An 11,786-nucleotide genomic window follows, 5' to 3' on the forward strand; every position below is an offset into this window, starting at 1 on the left:
TTTTCCCCACTAAGCAGTACACTCCTTTAGTGGACCAACCAATTTGCTGGCGATAAGATGGTTTCATAAGATAATTTTTTTTTTAAATTCTAACATGAAAGGCCTTTTTTATTAGACCTTTTATTGTTATGTAAACAAATAATACTGTTAACATTTATCAGAAAAAAAATCTAAACTGGATCAATGCAGCTAAACTTTCTCAGTCTCAGTAAAGTTTAATGTGAAGTCTTCTGGTTAAAACAGTCTAATCTTATACGAGTTCAGCTGAGACTGTCAGGCCCTTCAGCTCAGCACTCTAAAGAAACCTGGTCTGATTTTTGATGTCTTAGAAAATTTGAAAGGAGAATCAGAATCAATATAAATGTTTTTCTCTTCAGTTTGTAGGTAAATGTGAAGCTGTATGTCCCTGTCACAATCCTAGAAAAGGTTATTTTTTGCTTTTATTACCTCATGTCTGAATTCCTTTAATGTTCAGTAAGTCGGTGTGGATCAATCTGCTCTGCACCATGAGCAAACTGTAAAACACACAGCTTCTTGTCTGTTCAGTGTACAAAAAAAAAAAAATCTCAACAATTTATCTCTGGTTTTGGCTGCCTTGCTGTCTGTTCCTAGATTGATTTTTGGTTTTCATTGCTTACTTTTAACCTTTCAAATGTGTACTTTATGGCATTTAACAGCTCTTCTCAACACCCACACCTCTGTTTGCCTGCTAGCTTCTCATCCACGTTCCAACATTCAGATGTAATCAGAAATGTGATGGAACTTTGTTATGGCTGCTCTGAACTTATGTAGATTATCTCTACTTATACCTCTCAGACAGAAAAAGACCTTTATAATTCTGACAAAGTATTCTTTCTTTCCTTTAGCTCTTTATTCAAGTATAAACAGACATTGTGAGAGATTTTATCCATGTTGTCTTCAAGCAGTTTATTGTTGTTTACTTTATATTTCTATTCAACACATCGGATGGATGGATGGATGGGTGAATGCATGGGTAGATGGATGGATGGGTGAATGCATGGGTGGATGGATGGATGGATGAATGGATGGATGGATGGATGGATGGATGGATGGATGGATGGGTGGATGGATGGATGGATGGCTGGATGGATGGATGGATGGATAGAGGGAAGGATGGATGGATGGATTGGATGGATTGGATGGATGGAATGGATTGACAGATTGAATGGATTGGATGGGTGGATGGATAGATGGATGGATGGATGGCTGGCTAGATGGACAGATGGATGGATGGATGGGTGGATGAATGGATGGATGGATGGATGGATAGAGGGATGGATGGATTGGATGGATTGGATGGACAGAATGGATTGACAGATTGAATGGGTGGATGGCTGGCTAGATGGACGGATGGATGGACAGACAGAAAAATGGATGGATGGATGGATGGATGAATGGATGGATGGATGGGTGGATGGATGGATAGAGGGATGGATGGATGGATGGATGGATTGGATGGATGGAATGGATTGACAGCTTGAATGGATTGGATGGGTGGATGGATAGAAGGATGGATGGATGGCTGGCTAGATGGACGGATGGATGGACAGACAGAAAAATGGATGGATGGATGGTCATAATCATTACTTTAGCCAACTTACTTTAATCATTATCATTACCCAACCCATCCTGCTTCGCTAAAGGTTTTTAATGATGTTGTTGAAGCTTTGGATGCTAAGGATTACTGTGCTGCACTTTATTTAGACCTTTCCAAAGCCTTTGAATAATCATGACATCTTATGCCACAAGCTTTCAGATACTGGCTTCTCAGATCACACTGTGTGTTGGTTCTCAAACTATCTCTCAGGTCGGAGGCAATGTGTTCAACATAACCGTACTTCTTCTAGCTACCTGATGGTCACTAATGGTGCGCCACAAGGCTCAGTACTCTTTTAACAATTTATATAAATAATGTAAGTCAAAACATTCCTGACGCCTCCTTGCATCTCTATGCCGATGACACTTGTTTATTGCCGAGCTAACAGTTGCCAAGGTTTTCCATCTTCTAGAGTCTGCATTTGACATCATTCAGTCACACTTATTCCATCTTAAACTGGTGCTAAATGCTGACAAAACCAAAGGGATGTTGTTTTCCAACAGCAAGTCGGTGCCAGTAACTCTTCCTCCTATGTCATCCGTGCATGATTTTCCTATTAAGTTTGTGGATTCTTACAAATACTTGGACATTTTTGTTGATGCACATCTCTCTTTTTTAACCACATTGAAAATTTGATAAAGAAACAAATTAAAACTGGGCTTCTTTTTCAGAAACAGATCTTGCTTAACTATGAATGCCAGAAAACGCCTTGTATCTGCTACCTTCCTACCGACCATTGACTACGATGACATTAATTACATGAATGTCCCTGCCAGCTGCTTGCAGATTCATTCAACCTTTATTTAGACAGGTAAATCCCATTGAGCCTCGAGGACTCATTTACAAGAGACCTGATTATAATGTTGGATGCTGTCTAACATGGTGCACTAAGATTCATAACTGGTTGTAACTACCGTACCCATCACTGCACTCTGTACTCACTGGTCAGTTGGTCATCATTATCTACACGTAGACTCTCACACTGGTTCATTTTCATCTATAAATCCCTCCTTGGTCTGCTACCTTCTTATATCTCCTCCCACATGTCACGTCATCAATGCAGTTACATTTACTCTCAGGCCATCATTACCTGCAGTGTTCCCTCAGGGTGGACTAAACTTGGCAAAGTTGCCTTTTCATACTCAGCTCTTGTAACCTGGAACACTTTGCAACAAGAACTGAAGCTGTCCACCTTGATTTCTTTAAGGGGTTTCAAACATTTGATAATGTCAATAGTCAAATCAAAGCAAATAAATTCTTGTTTTTAGTATTTTACCTTCTTTTATGGCACCCTGATTTATTGTTTTATACACTACTTTATTTTAATTGGATATTTATCTTACTTTATTGTTGTTTCTACTTTATATGTTCTTTGTCTAAAGCAGGTCTCTCTTGTAAATGAGTCCTCGTGGATCAATGAAACTAACGTGTATAAATAAAGGTTGAATAAAAAAACCCAATCTAAACCAGATTAAAATCTTAAATCCTCACACATTAAACCTAATCTCTAACATAAAAATAAGGTAGCAAAATTTTGTAGTGCGTTTTTGTTTTTAGAAGGACTACTGGTCCTGACAAGGTATGAGGTTAATACAGAAAAGTTTCTAAACTGGTTAAAAAATACACTGTTGAAAATGGCTTCCACACAGGTAAATGGACTGTACTGATACAGCAACTTTCTATCGTATCCAGATACTCAAAGTGCTTTACACCACAATCTGTGCCTCATTTACCCATTCATACAGCACTCTACTACATCTCTACAAAGTTAATTGAACAAATCATTCTAAAGAAACTAATCAGTGCTTTATCACATTCATACACCGATGGGACACACATCGGAGGCTATGAGGGGTTCAGTGTCTTGCCCAGGGACACTTCGGCATGTGACTGCTGGTGGATTCGAACCCCCAACTCTTGCATTGGAGGACGATTGCTCTAACCTCTCAGCCACAGCCACCCTAGGTACTGGCTCATCTCAGCTCAGAACTGAACTGGTTCAAGAGTAGCAGTCAATGTGACTACAATCAAAAGAGCAAAACATAAAAACGGTGGTTGTTTTTAGAAATATTGCCCACTCTCCAAAGGCAATACAGTAGTCCCTCGCTACTTTGCAGTTCGTTTTTAGAGGATTTGCTATATCGTGTTATTTCAAAATAAGATTTGATATGACACAATTTTGGAAGAGCCATGGAATGTTAATTTAAAATATCCATCCATCCATCCATTTTCTTTACCCGTTTATTCCATTTTGGGTCACGGGGGTCGCCGGTGCCCATGTCCAGCAATCACTGTGCGAGGGGCGGGGTACACCCTGGACGGGTCGCAAGTCCATCACAGGGACACATAGAGACAAATGTAGAGGAACATATATCTGTGATATATTATCCATAAATTAAACGGATTCATTCATTTTTCTGGACTGAATAATATCGTGCATGGAAATTAATTAAATGTAACGTGAGGCGTTAATTTTTGAGACAAAACAATCATTCACTCTCTCACTCACACCCAGGGACAATTTAGAGTTACCAATCAGCCTAACATGCATGTTTTTTGTCTGTGGGAGGAAACCGGAGTACCTGGAGAAAACCCACGCATGCACGGAGAGAACATGCAAACTCCACCCAGAAAGGCCCCCGGACCAGGATTTGAACCAGGGACCTGCTCGCTGAGAGGCAGCAGCTCTACCAGTTGCGCCACCGTGCTGCCGTTAATTTAAAATAAATTATTTTAAATGTTTTTGCCATGTGTGCAGTCCACAAGTGCAGGGGGAAGCTCCCTCCTGCAGCCTGTCATGATCTCCTTCTCCTGCTGCATCGGCTTTGTGAAGGGTTAACCCTTTGGATTTGAAGTTAGAAGACAAAAGTCGATTGGTGCATCTTGACAACAAAGTATGTCACATTGTAAAAATCATCATAATCACAAAATATAAAAGTGGTAAAAGTTATTTTAAATTATTTTAAAACTTATATGTTCAGTTGTTACAGTGTAATTGATCAAGAAGTACATTTCTGCTCCGTGTTGCTGCTGAAGGGTTAATCTTTGATGTCCTGCTGCACTTCTCTTCTCTACAATTAAAATTTAAATACTGTAACATTTTAAGTAAACCATCCATGCTGCGTGGATTGTTTATTTAAAATGTTACCGTATTGAAATTTTCATTGTGTTGTTACACAAGGGGGGAGATTGGGAGTAATAGGTGATGAGTGTGATTGCAGCCTGGCCTCGTCATGACAAAGTTTACTGTACTTGAATTTAAACTTGAACTTGGACTACTGTATCCATACTTTGCAGTTTTTCACTTATCGCAGATGGGCGTGGTCCCTAACACCCGCAGTCAACGAGGGACTACTGTAATGAGTTTACTAGTGTTTCGTGTGTGCATGTGTTTATAACAACAACAAAAAAATATATCATGAACCTCTGGACACATCAATGAAACACAGAACATAATTATCTCATAATCACACTTCACCATTGCTTGTGATGAGTATCACCTGCTGCAGCTTTTCCTCTCCAAGACGGCCGCCCGCCAATCAGCACCACCTCACGATCATCATCTTGATGATGCTCCTGACTACTTAAGGCTGCAGGTAGATGTTACTCGTCTCCGAAGCATTTGCCACACATGGTATACTTTGTCTCTGGCCTATGTTTATCTCTCGTGCTTTAAACTAAAACCTTTTCCTATGGTTACAGCTTATCCGCCTCCTTGGATCCCGTTGTGCCTTGGTCCTCCTCGGTTCTGCTCCTTTCTGGGTTCCTCGTGCCTTGCCTTCCAGCCACATGCCTTCCTGCCTTTCCATCTGGAGTCCACTTTGGTTCCCCTTCGACCATCCTCCAGACTGTATGACAGATTCTCTGGATAACATCATCTCCTAATACTCCCCAGCCAGAACCCTATGACCCTCTCCTTCCTCCTCAGGGTCCCAGCTGATCATCTACTTTACTGTAAATAATAAACACTGTCAATTTGTATCTCTGAGTCTTGCCTCGTTTTCATAGTTTCGTACCACTCTGTGTTCCCCGAGTCGTGACATTGCTCCTGTCAAGGGTGGATGCTTTCCCTCTCCTCTCCCTCCTCAGCTTTGCTTTGCTCTGTCCTTTCTGTGAAACTGCTTCAGAGCCTCTCTCTACATATCTTCCAAACTGTATATATATATATATTTTTTTTTTTTTTGCTATGGCTCTGGTCATTGGTATCTCATTGCAATTGATTAAATTTTTTTGACAAGTGACCAATGTCACTCTTCTGGACATGTCCAAACCACTATGCCTACTCTGGACATGTCCACACCATCTCAGCCTGGCCTCTTTAAAGGCCCCAGCATACTCGGGCATACTTCAGTCCGCGGAGGGCCGCACGTACTGGATTCAAAGCGGACGCCTGCATGGCATGTCCGCACAAAGATCAATTTTTATGACGGCGTATGCAGACTCAGTGTTGCACAATAAATGGCCTGGCAATGGACTGTTTTGTATGCAACACCAATGTATTAATTTCCCTTTCTTTATCCATGATCTGGTTTAATAGTCTTTAATTTAATTTAATTTTTTTCCAAGAGGCAAGCAATCACTTCCTCCTCCTCCATTGACGCCATGAATGAAATTTTGAGAAATTAAGGAATTTGTCACGAGCAAGCCCAGCCTGGCTGTAGGAGTGTCTGGAGATTTCCCTGTGGACCAGTCTGATGTGTGGGCTGCAGGGCCAGTGCTCCCTGTTTTTTTTATTTTTTAGAACTTTTAATTAACAACATTTAAACACAGAACACTGGTGCGGCTGGGGCTGCCAGCTCTCGGTTTTTTATTTTTGTTTGTTTGTTTTGCAACCTTTCAATTAATCCAATAGGCATGTCAGCAAATGACCAATCGGCAAACTCAATTTGTCTCAAAGGTAAATGCCCCTTGCCTGCAGAGCTGGGCTGCAGCCGCTCAGGGTGGACGTTCGAGTATGAAGTCTCAACACTCTGTGGACAGTGCGCACAATTTTCGCATGAACTGAGGTCCGCCCGAGTCTGTACGAGCCTTAACTTTATCTCCCAGTTGTTCAATCTGTGATGTACCTCTGATGATCTCATTCCTAATTTTATCTATCCTTGTCTTTCCTAAGGAGAACCTCAACATCTTCATTTCTTCCACTTCTAGTTCTTTATCCTGTCTTTTTGACCATGTCTCTGTCTCCAGCCCATACAATATAGCTTGTCTTACCACTGTCTTGTAAACTTTTCCTTTGACCTTTGCTGACACTCTTTTGTCGCAAATCACTCCTGAAACTTTTTTCCATCCACTCCATCCTGCCTGGACTATTCTTTTCACCTCTTTCCTGGACAGTGGACCACAAGTACTTTGGCAAAGACCGTAAATATCATAAATAGCACTCACCACCACCCACCCCCCCTGCACCTCCTCTTGGGTGGGGTGTATGTGTAAACCTTGCATAAATGGTGGTTAGGAGAAATACAGTATTTTGTATAATGCTACACATTTAATATAATAAAGCTCTTTTTAAGCATAAAAAGTTACATATCTTAGTCCTTAAGCATAATTCTCGACTCTCTTCTCATTACATATTGCAGTTTGGTTTATGCTGTGTGATGAGATTTTCTGAATTAAACTGCACTTCTGCATGCATGCTACGTTGGCTGATGGAAGAAAGATAAGTTGAGGAAGTGAAATTTTAACTTTTATAAAAATGTGTTTTTCTTGTCTCAGATTGTTGTCATTACAAGGTTGGGGGTCAAAGTAAAACTCCACATGATGCCACCAAATGGCTCTTTATAACCTACCTCCAGACAAAGCTCATAACCAACAGCAATACCTAATTTCACCTCCTGCAGTTTCACACTGCTTACACCACTTCACACCTTGTCTTCATGCTTTTTAGTTTGGAAAAAAAAATCTGTGAAACAATGATGTGTAAAATGATGTTGCTGTCACGACAAATTGATTGCTTTTTGTGCCAATAGCTTTAGTTCAGTTCAACACAAAATGCCATCAGTCAGTTTTGTCTCTAACTAGAGATAATACAAACTGAAATACTTTGTAAGAACAAATCAGATCCATTACCCAGTGGGTACACTTGGATCACTTGTTAATTTTCTTTGAACAGATTTTCACACTTTGGCCAAATCATCTGTCACATTTATCAAAAACACCAGTTCACACAAGGACATCAAGTTAACGTCTCTCCAGCAGTCATAAAAACCAACAGCATTTCCACTTTGGTTTGTAACCCAAATGGATGCTTGCTTGGCACCTCTTTAGCAAGGTGCTTCAGGCATGTCCGACTGTGAGGAGACCCCAGGGAAGACCCAGGACATGCTGGAGAGACTATAGCCCTATTCGCATGGGATTAGTTTTACCTAAGGACCATGTGTAATAAATAAATGAGTCCCCAATGTCTGCATTTTATGTGGTGCATTCACACGGGATAACCAAAGCCTGAGATTTAGGTGAAATTTACAGACATCTTCTGTTTATGAAGTTAATGCACTGCGTTGTCACGACCGGGCTGGTCCATAATAATGTGTTTAATGTGCGGGCTGGGCCAGTCTCAGGGCTTGACTTACAAAGTAGTTTTACTAATCAGCATTAAAGAAAACTAAAGAATGAACAATAGAAAATTGTGTTAATCTACTTGTTGAGGATGAGGCAGGTCCGACCGGCCGGTTTAAGAGGTAAAAAAAAAAAGAGCCACATTAAGCTCGGATGGACAGCTGTCACCAGCCGCACGTGTGAGTGGCAGCGTGACCGCTTACGTGCCAGTTGAAATGGACTTGCAACCTATCCAGGGTGTCCCCTGCCTTTTGCACAGTGATGACCAGACATGGGTACCAGCCACTCTCACTACCCAAAAAGGAAGAAGCATGTATATATAATGGATAGATGGATGTGTCAGCTGATCACGCACATGTCTCCATACCTGCTGTCATCTGTGGTGCAGAAAGTAGCAGCATCTTCAAAAGCCAAAGTGAGCAGAACGTTCATTTAAAATAGCCTTGTTCTATGTTTTTCCAAATGATTTTGCTTGGAAAACAAAACTCGCCAAATTACATATTGGATCCCGCCCATTTCTGTCCAAATCACAGATATGCCTATTCACATTGGATTAATATTATCACAGGACCTCGGAGTTCAGCAAAACATAGTAGGAAATTTGCGAGGAATTTTTTACTTTACAAATTACTGACATGGCCAATTCTCACGGGATTAACAACACATACAATGTCCGTAATTATTACAAATAGCATGTGGTCCCTAAGTAAAACTAACCCCGTGCGAATAGGGTTTATGTCTCTCTGTTGGCCTGGGAATGCCTTGGAATCCTCCCAGAAGAGCTGGAAGAGGTGTCTGTGGAAAAAGATGCCTGGGCCTCCCTGCTCAAGCTGCTGCCAACACCCCCCCCACACCCCCCACCCACCCCGAGACATGACTTCAGGACAAGCAGAAGATAATGGGTGGGTGGATGGATGGATGGATGGATGGATGGATGGATGGCACTTTAGTTTATTTCACATACCAATAACAGGTTACAGCACTGTCTTTTTTGTGGGGTAAATACAAAAGATCCATTGTGAATGGTGTTGTCCGTCTTGATTTGTACAGATATTATGTTTTTTTTTTATTCAAGCCATGTCTGATATAAAAAATATATATATATATATATATATATATATATATATAGAACAGATTGTGTGGGAGTTCCTGTTCAATGCCTGTCTTTTGTCACCAGAGGGTTGCATACTTCCTACCTGCAGACAGTGTTTCCTGATGAGGCTCCAGCTGTAGATAAGGCAGTTGTTGGCTCTTCTTCAACACTGGAGCATTACACTGGTTATGGTTCATGCTCTTAGCCCTTTGTGTATCTCTAAGCCTTGTGATTACTTCCCTTTTTCCTGTGATCTTTCCAGTGAACCTCCTAAGACCTGCATGAGTATTTGGATTTCCTCATGAACCCCTGGAAACCTTACCTGTGTGCCTTCAGCTGCTCACCTCTCCCTCCTACCACATGCCTTCCTGAGCACATTGGATCTTCTCATGATTGTACAGGATTTCAGAACCCTACATCTTGCCAACCATCAGTAAGGAACCTGCACATTCTGAGTAAAAATCATTTGCTGGACTCTGGACCTGACCCATGCCCCCCCCCCCCCCCCCAGGGTTCCTGTTTTGTCCTGACATATTACTCACTGTAAATAAAAGCACGGATTTGATACTATTGTGTCTGAGTTGTTCATCATCAGTCCTTATGCTCTGGGTGTTCCATTCTTGTGACAGATTGAAACTGCTGCTATAAAGTTTTTTGGTTAAACAGGTAGAACAAGGTATTTTCTCTATTGCCATCAGTCAACCTTGAATGCTCAGACACTAACAATGGTAGAAATGTAGCATTCATACTGCAGCAGAAAAGCTTTGCAGCCTTTGTAAATTCCCACGTATGTATGTTACAACAATGCAGTTATCACCACATATGTACAATGTAATAAAGATGGTTCAAGTCTGTAAAAGGAAATGGAAAAATTTCCAAAAAAGCAGCAGTTCATGTAAAGAAAGAATCTTGAAGAACTGTTATCACATATTGATAGAGGTATCAGTATATCCTCAGATTCCTGCTCAGACATACCATCACATCAAGAAATACCAAGCGTAAGCGGCCCAGCCTTCAATAATTAATTTTAAGTGTGTTCAAAACATAATAGTTCATGCTCAATAATCCAGGTAAAAAAAAATACAACAAAGTTAAGTCAGGTTCTCTGGACGGTTTCTTTGTGATGAAACGTTTCGTCCTTCATCCAAAGGACCTGAAATGTCAGAATTTTAAGTGTGGTGCATTGGTATCACATATATCAGTATCAATTCACTGCTCACACTCTCTTTTCCAACTCCTGAGTCTCAATACGGAAAACTTCCCCCTCTTCTCAAGCATTCACTGCTTAATTGGTCATTTTTTGTAGGTGCCAGCTATTTCTGACTTCTGCTTGCTTCAGTGTTTTGTCTTGTCTTGGTGCACTCCAAAGAGAGCTCCCGTAATGTTGTTAGGGTTCATTTAGGAAGCATCATCCAACACAACCAAAAAGAGCTGTAAAACGGTTTGTTGCAACTCAAGGTCCAAACCTATTTGATGGTTGTATAACAGACACTCTCAAAGAAATGGAAAATACAGAAAATGTACAGAGATGGAGAAAATACAACAAAACAAAGAATAAAATGTGAATTTCTGAGTTTTTTACTTTTTCATCTTTTGCTGAATGTCAAAACAGAACTGCTCATTAACAAATAAGCATTGTCTGTCTGTAGTTTTAGAAAAAAAGACTTCACCATAGCATCTACTAGAACAATAAAATGGTTGCTGTTTGTTCATTTGTACACAAAGTTCTATCCTCAACTCGTATTTATTGGTTGTCATGTTGTACAAAATGATTACTATTTTATATATGGTAGTTTATTTAAAAAAGGTTGTTGTAAAAACAGCTAACTAAACAATCATTTCACATCTATGTGATTACTGTAGATATCAGAGCCTTCCAGATCTGTGCAGAATCAAGCAGGAGCTGAAAATGGATGGTTATATGTATGTGTTGATGTGTATCATCCCTGCTGACAGCTAAATAAAGATTCCTTCTCCTTACGACCTGATTTTGTTGGAGAAGCTGCAGAGCTCTTCTGCAGCAGCAAAACAAGGAACTTCTCCAACTCCTGCAGTGACTCAGAGTAAAATACACATTCCAGGCTCAGACTCTCAGCTTTGTCAAAGTACTGAACTGAAGCAGATGCTGCTCGTATGAAATACAGAAAAAGCTCAACCTAGTCTATGTTTTTAGGTAAACACATTAAATTGTTGAATTTTTTTAAGTCTAATGACTGATTTGAAATAATTGTTTGTAAATTAGTTTTATCTCGAGATACAAAGCATAATATACACCCCCCCCACACACACACACACACACACGCACACCCAATTATATATTATATATATACATATATATATACACATATATACACATATATATATATATATATATATATATATATACATACATATATACATACATATATACATACATATATACATATATACATACATATATACATACATATATACATACATATATACATATATACATACATATATACATACATATATACATATATACATACATATATA

The sequence above is a fragment of the Nematolebias whitei genome, chromosome 4, assembly GCF_014905685.2.
Source record: "Nematolebias whitei isolate Nwh7 chromosome 4, NemWhi1, whole genome shotgun sequence".
Lineage (NCBI taxonomy): Eukaryota > Metazoa > Chordata > Actinopteri > Cyprinodontiformes > Rivulidae > Nematolebias > Nematolebias whitei.